This window comes from Poecilia latipinna, unplaced genomic scaffold, assembly GCF_001443285.1.
Source record: "Poecilia latipinna isolate Pla-1442-1.1 unplaced genomic scaffold, P_latipinna-1.0 Scaffold3181, whole genome shotgun sequence".
Lineage (NCBI taxonomy): Eukaryota > Metazoa > Chordata > Actinopteri > Cyprinodontiformes > Poeciliidae > Poecilia > Poecilia latipinna.
This window is the reverse complement of record NW_015115797.1, coordinates 44,827-56,720: the sequence shown is the minus strand read 5'-3', so window position 1 is coordinate 56,720 and position 11,894 is coordinate 44,827. Positions and strand designations below refer to the sequence as shown.

Here is an 11,894-nt window from a genome sequence, read left to right as displayed (position 1 = left end):
AGTAAAGTACAGATACACGAAAATTGTACTTAACTTCCCACCACTATACAGGACTAAATCAAGGATTAAACTTCAGACATCAGAAAAATTGTTTGATAGGGGTCAAGCCAGGTAACAATTTTGGGTGTAATGTCAAAAGGTCCCATTTTAACATAGCTATTTTAGAACTACAATACTATTAGAACCTAATTTAATAACCAATCAAAATCTTCTTGTAAGACTTTGGCCTTGTTAAAGATTTGACTGTGAAGAAGTCGAGTAGTTTAAGCCTCCAAAATGAGCCAGTCTGAACTGTTATTGTACTGTAGGCCTTATATCTTAGGATTTTCTGGTGTTATTTTGGATGTTTATAATATTTTCTTGTTGTGTTACAAATTGTTTTGTAATATGAGTCTCTGTGATGTTATTGTTGGTAACAGTTCTCTTACCTGTAGTAAAAAAAAGATGCAGCAATTAAAATTCTTAGTGTGTTGAAAGCTAATAAGCTCGTGAGACAGTAGGTGTGTTTCAGTTAACTTTAGAAATTTAAGCAACTCACGCAGAAAATGTTTACAATGGCGGGAAATCACAAATGATAATTATCCAATTTAATTTTGTCTGGCATGGTTGACACTTTTGGATTTTGTGACAGACTATCAATTTTGCAGTGTAAATGTCCTTTACAGTGTAAAACATTTGAAGGTGGTTTAACTAGAAAATGAAGCTGCTGCCTTGAAAATGCAATTAAAGTCAGCAAGAAAATTGTATTGGTTTTAACTCAGAAACTAAAGTTCATGAAGTTGATTTAACAATAAGCAAGTGTGTAAATATTTTTAAATTCATTAATCTTGAATTGTGAATTTTAATTTAGTGCTGCAATTTAAACCAAATAATTATTTCACAATGTGCAAGAAAAAAAACTGTCCTTATCTTGTTAAAGAGTACGCATTTCTCAAGTTAAAATAATTACTTATTTTATTTTAGAATAATTAAAATTATTGTTTCAAATTGCATGAATAAAATTTCATGAATTTTATTAAACTTCACAATGAATTAAGCTCAAAAACATTCAGTGTTAACAGGACATTATCCTTAAGCTTTGGAAACTGTCAGTCGCATTAAAGTAAACATTTGCCTTAATAACACACAAAAGCCAGATCAATGTAACACACTTCCATCTCAATCACGGAGGCACACAAGATACAAAAACATGCCACTAAGCACACTGGGAAATAGTTCTCACTCCCATCTTTTTCTTCTTTCATTTTTTAAGTGCCAACCTAAAAACTCACGCCCCCCTGCATGTTTTAGATGTGCCTCTATTCCAGAACAGCTGATTCAAATGATTGCATGACCATCAAGGCCTGCAGAAGCCTGTTAATCACCCAGAGATACAATTCAGGTTTGGCAGAAGGGAAACACCTAAAACATGCAGGACAGGGGGGCGGTGAGGACCAGGGTTGAAGAGAACTGCGTCTAGTTTATTCAACTCTCAGAGGTTTGACAAAATTAATACAAAATTAACACAACTTGCTACTGTAAGTTTATACTTCACAGACTCACACATTTAAGTTCAAAATCTGAAACCCACTAAATTTATTTAACCTAAAAAGTAGAAGATAGCAGACACAACTAAATGTGGCTCAAATGTTTTATGGCAGGGGTGCCCAACGTCGGTCCTCAAGGGCTGGCATCCTGCATGTTTTGGTTCTCTCCCTGGTTTTACACACCTACATCAAATGATGGCTCATTAGAAGGCCTAAGCAGAAAACTGACTTACTGAGGAGGTTGTTACAACGACTAGGAAGAGAACTAAAACATGCAGGATGCCGGCCCTCGAGGACCCACTTTGGACACCCCTGTTTTATGGCGTAGTTGTTTAAATGTTATCTTGAAGATTATCAGATCTACTAAATCATTTAATGAGGCATATTGACACAGCCAGCAGATTCAGCTAAAGTAGTATGTATGCGGGGGAAAAAGAAGCAGATCTATCACAACTGATGTCATAATTGCACAATCATTTCAAGTGTTTAAAGAAGAGTTTTAAATTAGATCAGTACAAAATTGGAATGTTTCATTCATTGCCACTTAGTGTGGTATTTATGTTGATGTGTGGATTCTGTCTTGACTTTCTTTGACTGCTGCTATGCAACAAATTTTCCATGTGGGAAAATAAAAAAGTAAATTTAACTGAACTGAAAGTTAATGCATGGACAGAAATTCTCCCTAAATACCACATTTACCATGTTGATGAATTTATGTGAGAATTTATGTTCACACATAAATTCTATTTTTATGTGTGAACAGAATTGTTTGTGATTCAGTCGTGTTCTCAGCTTGTGTCTGTCTTGTCTGAAGTACATAACCTGAGGGATGTCAACAGTGCATGATGATGTCATCAAGTAATGTGGTTAGATGCTGCTAGCAGCGCTTCAGAATACAAAATCAATGCTCAAGCTTGCAAGTAGGAAATACAGAATTACTTAAATCTGGAAAGATGAAGACTGATGAATCTTTGTTCTATAAAATTAAAGCAGATGCCAAATCACACCTGTCAGAAAACATCTGAGTGTAATTATCTGATAATCCCAGAGGCTTGCATACCTGTGCTACTGATCATTTTTGTCTCATCTTTTTGAAATATCTTAGTCTGCTAGCTACACTTGTATTAAACTGCAATGCTTTGGGTTCTGTATTTCCATTCACAAATCTAAAGGTTCTGTCTTGTCTTCTATATTCAGATGCCAATGTCTATCTTACTGAACCTGTTATTTCTTGAATTGTCAATCGATGTCAATATCAGAAGAAATGTGGCATTCCACGATCAAAACTTAAACAGAAACAAAGTGTTGCCAGTTGTATCTTAGATTCACCAACATGTAAACAATCGGTAGTTCAAAAAGAACAAACACTAATCCAGTGTTAAAGCTGATTGTGTGTTAAAAGGTACTGATGAATGAAATATTATGATAGTATTTTTATTTTTTCAAGAGTCCATTGCTGCCTAGGGTTAGGGTTAGCCTAACCCTAACATGAACTGAATTCCTGGAAATTGAGAAGCTGTCAGTAAAACAAAGAGACCACAATGAGGTTCACCAGATCTCCAGATTCCATCAACCAAACTTCTCTCACATCCATTTTCATCTGTAGACCAAATGACAGTCAAAACCTGTTGAAATGCGCTGGTACTCATCACATTAATATTTCAGTTTCAGTTTTCTTTAATATAATTCTGTATTTGCATAACAGTGCTTGATTTAAAACAAAGTTATGCAGTAAAATAAGTATTAAATATGTTGCGTGTTGTTTTTCCCTGTTTATTTTTTCTGTGTGACTGATCTCTGTTGACCAAGTTATCGAACACGTATCTACCATGAAAATGGTTAGAGTAAACATAATAAATAAAATAAAAACATGTTTCCAGCTTTTTTTTTATCTAAACAAATAGAGCAGTGGTATTGCATATGGTCTAATATATTTCAATAAAAAATTATGTCCCTTAATACAGACTTAGACTCTGACCCTTTTATCCAAATATTCTCTCATTTCAGTGAGGCAGGATATCACTGTGAAAGTGTCAACATATTTCTACATGACAAAACACTAAATTGAACAATTAAAAATAAAAATATTAATCTTCTTACATACTGCAACATGGCTGAGCAAGGAGCACACACTTCAAAGCACCAATACACTTAAAATTCCCCCTAACACACATACATAATCCATAATCCATACATCACCAGAACACACAAACACATTTAAACTTAATTAAACCAACAAACACATCTTACATTATTAGCAAGTTACAAATTGTGCAGCTTTTCAAAGCTTGTTGATTGACCATATAATCATGTCTGAATCCAGAAGCTCTCCAATGTGACAACTTTCTGACTGCACAACGTTCCAATTAAAGATGTTGCTACGTTTCAATCAGTGCCTCCTGCACACACTCCAACTAGTTTTCAGAAGTGAGAGAAGGAGAAAGAGTGAGTAAATCTGGAGAGGAGCAACATATCTGAGCATGAAAACACACAGTGAAACTTTTAAAAGGCACAGAGGAGAAATTAGAAGAAGCTCACCAAATCTCAGGACGTGTGGCATCCCATGAGCGCAGCCCACACAGTGTAAGAGCAGCAGCAGCCTCATGGTGTGCCTGAATCTCGCTTTAAATATCAGGAAGGAGGTAATCTTCATGGTGCTTGTGTTCTGCACAGGATTTTATTCCACGAATCGGTAAATTCCCCAGACTTTATATATGTCACGCCGTTAACATTTATTCGGATTGGAGCAAGATCACGGCATGCTCTACGCCGGGTTGAACAACGGCTTTCTCACATCCATTTGGCGGAGAAAAAAAAGAAAAGAAAAAGGGATCCGTGCGTGTCCGGCTCACTGCGCCAACAAGAACCAGCCCTCGGACTCAGTTGAGGAAGATGATGGTGGGGGTGGTGACGGGGCATCCATGTCAGGCAGGGCAGGGCTTCAACAGATCCATTTGCTGAAAGAAAAAGGCAGAGACAGAGGATGAGAGGGCGCTGATCCAGTCCGAGCTCCTCCTGCTGCACTGCCGCACAGAAAGCTGACGTCGTGCCAACACTAGTGGAGTGAGAGCGCACAGGACGGACCGGGCATGTTTCTCGATTACAGCTGGTCACACTGCGCGCTTTTTCTCTGCATTCCCTGCTGAAATTGACATGCCTGCCCTCAACTCCTGTCTCTCCCCTTCCTTCCTGTCTTCCCTCTGATCCTGTATCTCGGCCACCCAGCCTCACAGATTCTCTCCCGGCTTCACTCGCTGTTGCCGGCAACGGAGCGCCGCTCTGCGCAGCCTTATAAAAGCAATAAAATGATGGATTTGAAGTGATAGTCTCTGTTTGATCGGTGTCACTGAGACGTACTCCTATGAATTTTGAAGAGGTATTTCACCACTAATCTTCTTTCTTCTGTATTATTTTAGATTATTTTAGTCAGACAGAGACGAACAGTGAACACTAACTTTTAATCTTTTATTCATAGGCCGACTCTGAAATATTTTTCAAGTTCGATTCTGTTTCCAGTTTATTTTCCAATTACTAAAACAGGAATAATTTGGTTCAAATAAACGTTTGGCCTTCAGATATAAGAATGGAATTTGACTGAGTTTTTTGTGGGGGAAAAAAAAAAAAAAAAAAAGTTTGTTTGAACTTTCTTTTTTTGGGTGGGGGGGCGGGTGTAACGCATAATTTGCGAATTAAATGCATTTATCCACTTTTATAATATAAAGATAGAGAAAAAAGAGTAAAGGAAGGCGACTGGCATTTAATGAAAATTGTCACGCATCTTCAACAACAATTCAAAGATAATCTGATTTGATTGAGATTAAATAGGGTATAATGTTCAACACTATAGTAAGAGGTGCAGTGCTTTTATACACAAACAGCAACTGTGATAAATAAGGTAGACTACAGTAAAGCAGAGGCTTAAAATTGTTTTCAGCACCACGGACAGCGATTAGTTTCTGTTTTAGCGACAAAATTAACACTTTCAGCCTGTTTCTTCTTTGTTCTGTCAGCTCCCTCTGCCTATTTAGATTCTTAATTAGCTGAGACGCAAGACAGAATATATTAATAATAAGCTGCTTCTCCACACTGTCTGCATCTATACGGACAACCATGTAGGATGGCCAACACCCAACTTACCTCCCAGCCTGAATCTAAAATGTATTTTTCAAACTAAAATGAACAGAGTAAATATTAAGCACAGGCCGAAAGCGAAATACGCATTTTAGTGCCATATAAAGGGGATTCAAACACAATGAACCACTAAATCTCGTACACTGCACGGAGGAAATTTATTGGTTGTTTCCCTAACGTTTATTTCTCGACACATTTAGATATTTTCAAAGGTCGACTATTAAAGTTTAATGCGATGACATACATTGTTAGCTTTTATTAAATCAGTCATTTAAAGCAGTTTAACCAGCACTACGGGAAAGCAGATTTGGAGCGAAGTCGTAAAGGAGCATGGAGCACCTTTGATCAGTTTTAATGACGGCTAAAAGCTTTCTGCAACTGACATGAGTTGGAAAAACAAAAACAGTTAAAAGGGAGACAGATGTTTTCTAGAGCCGTTTCTTTATGCATGCTGCCACATAGAACTGGCTTCTTTCCTTAATTCAAACCTCTGTGCGGTACTAAGTTCATTTAACGTTTTCTTTGGATGCAAATACAGTTGTCATCAAAGTGTGTCATCTGTGTAACATTAAGTGGCAGAGGACCAGAAGGAGTCCAGAAAGCGTGTCTTCAGAGCGGGAGAAGTTTCTACTTTAACTCTGACACTTAAAACTGGGCCGCACACGAAGTTCAAACCCGGAGAGCTCTCCGCTCCGTTCGGGAGGCGATATGAAAAGGCTTCAATTTGCTGTTTCCACAAAGAGTCGTTTTCTAAACGGATGTAATCCGCGAAGGGTGGGGAACCAAGCAAGTGCCGAACATATCTCCTCGGGATGCACATACATGTAAAATTTAAAAAATAAAAAAAAATGGGGGGGAGTAAAAAGAAAAGAACGGGTTTACCTTAGATACAGCTGGCGCAGGGAAGTCACCAGAGCAGCACAAAGAAGTTGACTTGTTCCTACGGAGAAACCGGATCCCAGTTGCAGCTGGCAACGTTGAGCTCCGACTGTAAGGGAGACACGCCTCCTGTTGGACGGCAGGACGCACTGCTTAAAGCAACAGGGAGCTCCAGGGAGACGCGCCGAATCTGGGTCTGCAGCTGGATAGACTGCTCCGGGGTGAGGCACATACAAAGCTTTTAAAACCAGAATTAGGCTATCTAAAATTAACCTGGAACGAGTTTTTATATTATTATTATTATTATTATTATTATTATTATTATTATTATTATTATTATTATTATTATTATTATTATTATGATTATTATTATTGTTGTTGTTGTTGTTGTTGTTGTTCTTATTATTAGCAGCAGCAAACAGTAAGTGTTCAGGTTGATTTTTAAAGAAAAATGTCACTCAGTATGTGGCCGGTATTCAGTACCGTATACTTTTGACTGTGGAAAAGGAGGAGTGAAAAAGGCCAAAGAAAAACACTCACTTAATCCGAAAAATGCTTCAAAATGTCAACGACAAAACGCTCAAATGTTCCTCATACAGCCATAGTTTTACTAAATATGGACTGTGTGTGAGTGTGCTAATATGTTGCAGTTTGGCTGAATGTCAGGTTAATCATTGCAGCCTGGAGAGAACCACTGGAATATCTAAGCTTTTATGAAATCATGTTTTCTGTGCAGCCGATGTTTAGAAGAGTCACAAATATGAGAAGAACGCGCGTGCGTGTGCAAATTTACAGTCGGTTTAGACGTGCATGCGCCTGCTTTTGTCTTTCGTTTTTCCATCAAACCACTACGTAAAAAAAGGGTTTTGCCTTCAAGGTCTCCTTCGGGTTCAGCTGATCATGTAAATAGGGTCGATATTAATCTGGTTGTGGCATATATTAATTATTCTATATAATTTAAAAGTCTAAGAAAAACTTAATATCACGTTATATTCACAGTTCACATTCCATTTGTTATCAATACATGTACAGCCATCTGACTGTACATGTTTCAAATAGAAATTAAAATGTCTATTATCCAGATGGGATTCATTTTTAGAGTCTCGGTGTTAGAAGTAATAACAGATTGTTGTGAGATTATGAATATGAACTGATTTCCCTCCAATGATATTTGTGCTCCTTGCTCAGGTATGACAATCTTTCTTCATTGTCAGATTCTTAAAATTGTCAAAAGGAGTAAAGATTGTTACAGTGGTAGGTGGCAAATATCTATTAGTATCTGCTCACTGTTACATTGTGTAAAAGTACAAAACAAAAAGATAAAAATAATTATTTTTCCCAGTTAGTGTTAGCCATAACAATCTAAAAGACCCTTTTAAAACCTGTTTTGTTTATTTATTCATTTATTTTTTAACTAGACAATCTGCAAAAAAAAATAGTATAGTTTCCCTTTGAGTCTTCTTGTCATTTTTTTTATTTCCGTCGATTGTATTTGCAAAAATATGATTTTGATGACAGAATTTTTTTTGTTCTTTGCAAATCCGGCATTATTTAGAAAAAAACAAACAAACATGAACCAGAAGGGACTTTTGTTTGTTTTTTTTTGTTTATCCTAAAGTCATATCAATCAACCTCCATTAACAAATCAACATCCAAAATATACAAGGAGTTATAAAAGCGAGAGGGAGAGGTTACATTATATATCACAGAGCAATGGGAGAAGGTAAGGTAAGATAATTTTATTTATATAGCACTTTTTCAGCAACAAGGCAATACAAAGTACCTTATAGGAATTAAAATGAAATAAAATAAACCAAAGGAAAGAGCAAGAGAAGAAAAAGCTAATGTTACATCCACCAGGCTTGTTTGGTGGGTAACATTAAAGGAGACCACACAAGGATTTTCTGACTTAATGAAAATTGAATTTATTAAATTATACTAAAGATATAAAACCTAAAAAAGGAATACCTGAAATGAGAAACCAAAACAGATTAACGCAAAACCCATAGCTAACCAGAAATAAGAAAATGCAAAACAAACCTAACAAGACCCAACCATAACATACAAACCAAACCAAATGGAGTTCTGAGGAGGGAGAGGGAAAAGCCTCCTGTCTGCTGCATGCATGGCAGCTTTAAAGCAGCAGAGCACCAAAAAGGGCAAAACATAACACCTGCAGAAGGCCAGTCTCCAGGACACTGTAAGGAAAAAGGGCAGAGACCCACTGCAGGCGTAACATTAATAATGTTGAACCAAAGTAAATAAACTAGATACTCCTATTCAAGGTTGGTAGATAAGTATAAGTAAGTATCCTCTGGTCTAATTCCTTTTCTGGTTTGGAAAATGAATTTAGTCTAAAAAGTAGTTGCTAAAGTAGTTTTTCTGGACTCTAAGTTCTAATCCCTGTTCTGGGTTGCTAAATCAATGTAAGTATTCTCTGGACTTTCAAAGTGTGCTCTAAATTTGTAAAAGTAATGAGTACTCCACAGTTTCTAAGTAATAATATAAACTAAATGTTCCTGTTCTGGAAGAATTTTTTGTTCCAATTCCTTTTCAGGGTTGCAATAATAGGAGTCTTTCTGCATAATAATCTAAAAATAATCTAATATTGATCTAAATTGTGAGTATTCTACTGTTTCTAAAATATAAGCTAAAGAGTGACTAATAAACTAATAAACTAGAGTCTCTGGATTCCAGGTTTTTTCTAATTCCTTTTCTGGGTTAAAAGTCCACAGTTTCTAACAAAATAAAATAAAAAAGAGGAAAGGACACATTAGGACAAATGGCAACATTCAGACAAAACAAAGGGCAAAACAAAGACATGAGTGAAGGCGGTGACATCACAGGGCCATGAAACTACGTTGCTCAGCCTCCCGGCAGAAGTCCGATAAGATGTTGTCAAGGAATGTCCTTGGGAGCACCCAGCTCCACAGCTGCATGGATAACAGGAGGAGGTGAGGTGGGAAGGAGTGTTATGTTTACACATCTTCAAGGAGATTGGAAAAATGCAGCCCTTCCAAGGCAACACTGCAATTCAGATGCAGAATGTCTTAGGTCGGGAAAATTATAAATTTCAATCTTCCCTAAAGTCTCTCTGATACATCTAAGTTCCCAGTTATCCTAATTAGTTTGGTCATTCCACTGAGCCGAAACTAGCAACTTCTCCAAGATCGATTCCAACTCGTTAGTGACTTTTTGAGTCCTCAGCTGAGCTGCGAGTCTCAGTAAGACTCACATCCAACTTGCGTCTCTGTCCAGACAAACAGTCTGAGTGTTCGCTAGTTCGGCCAAGTACATCACAAATTTGTCAATAAGCCAGGTAGGTATCCGCAAGCAAGAAGGAAGGTAACAATCAAATTCACAATGAAAACTATTTAGACATTTTGAATAACTGTTGGAAATGTACACTAATATATGAATTTCCCATTTATTTTCTTATTGGGTGAAAATTAAGCCAAGTGTGGATAAGTGTGTCATTGGGGCCAATATTACGTTAAATTTTGAGACTATGTTCTTGGGCAAACGGCCAAACTGTGTAAAGGGGTTTTCTAAAATGTATGTCTGATAGCAATTACTGCTAATTGCCAGTAAAAAAGCAATCACTCAAAAATGGATGACAGTAGAAGACAAGATAAACATCATTCAGGATATTCTCTGAATGTAGGAACTGACATTTGCACTGAAACTGGAGCAAGATAGATCTGAAGAATGTTCGACTCCATGGCAGACTTTCATGAACACTAGATCTGAAACTAATAAAAAGGAGGTGACACCCATTGTTCCTTACACTCACCGGCCACTTTATTAAGCATACCTTGCTGGTACTGGGTTGGGCCCCTTTTGTCTTCAGAACTGCCTTAATTCTTCGTGGCATAGATTCAACAAGGTACTGGAAACATTCCTCAGAGAGTCTGGTCCATAATGACATGATAGCATCACACAGTTGCTGCAGATTTGTCAGCTGAACATCCATGATGTGAATCTCCCGTTCCACCACATCCCAAAGGTTCTCTACTGGATTGAGATCTGGTGACTGTGGAGGCCATTCGAGTTCAGTGAACTCATTGTTGTGTTCAAGAAACCAGTCTGAGATGATTCACACTTTATGACATGGTTCATTATCCTGCTGGAAGTATCCATTAGACGATGGGCACACTCAGGTCATAAAGGGATGGACATGGTCAGCAACAATACTCAGGTAGGCTGTGGTGTTGACGTGATGCTCAATTGGTACTAATGGACCCAAACTGTGCCAGGAAAATATCCCCCACATCACTGGACCACCACCAGCCTGAACTGTTGATACAAGGCAGGATGGATCCATGCTTTCATGTTGTTGATGCCAAATTCTGACCCTACCATCTGAATGTCACAGCAAAAATCAAGACTCATCAGACCAGGCAACATTTTTCCAATCTTCTGTTGTCCGATTTTGGTGAGTCTGTGTGAATTGTAGCCTCAGTTTCCTGTTTTTAGCTGACAGTAGTGGCACCTGCTGTGGTTTTCTGCTGCTGTAGTTCATCCGCCTCAAGATTTGGCATGTTATTGTAATGAAGGTCTTCATTACTTGGCTGTACAACACTTAAGATGTGTGTTGAATGATAAATGAAACAAATACAAACAGATTGAAGTATATTATTGATTGTGTGTTTTTATGCAGTAGCATCTCAGCTGGAACTGACGGCGTCCTGTTAAAATACAACAAAGGGATAATATAAGTATATTGTGACTGTTTGAAATACACTGAAATGTTTGAAGGCTTTGTGTGTGTGTGGCTTACCTCTGTCTCTTCCTCTGTAGGGTGTTCAGGCTAAAAGATTCCCTGGGAGCCTCAGCACCTTTTAAAGGTTCCAGAAGAGACCAAAGCAGATGGAAGAGGGGGAGCAATAGAGCTATGCATTTATAAATTTAATGTTGGATTTATATTTTTAGTGATAGAGATGTGTTTTTAGAGATGCTTAAAACGAATAGCATTTGGTAATGTATATTATTCTGAAGATTTGGTTATTTTGTCAAAGTTTTTTGTGTGTATGTATTTTGTTTTACCCTGTTTCTTGGTGGGTTTGTTAATTGGAACAGCCAGGGACTATAAAAGGCTGCATGTTGGCTAGTGATGGGCAAATGAAGCCTCATGAAGCAATTAAGTTTTCCAACCCTTTGCTTTGCAAAAAGGTTCATCACTCACTAGTGACATCTGCTGGTGAAACTGTAACAGCCTTGTCACTCAGTTGGATTATACTTCCAAAAATTACTAAATGGAAACAAAGTTTTCATCAAACTCATGTTTAGTAACAGGAGAATCAATTAAACCATATTTAATTGTCATATGTTTTAATTATTAAAATGATTTGTTGCCAA

At 37.4% G+C, this 11,894-nt stretch overlaps 1 long non-coding RNA gene across 1 annotated transcript; it reads right to left on the bottom strand.

Moving 5' to 3' along the window:
* Positions 1-1,782: 1,782 nt before the first annotated feature.
* Positions 1,783-6,706, bottom strand: LOC106940326 (uncharacterized). Its single transcript, XR_001423060.1, has 3 exons — positions 6,540-6,706; positions 4,065-4,483; positions 1,783-3,940 (listed from the first exon to the last, which is right to left on the bottom strand). It is a non-coding gene; the product is annotated as an uncharacterized LOC106940326 (long non-coding RNA).
* Between the last annotated feature and the right edge of the window lie 5,188 nt (positions 6,707-11,894).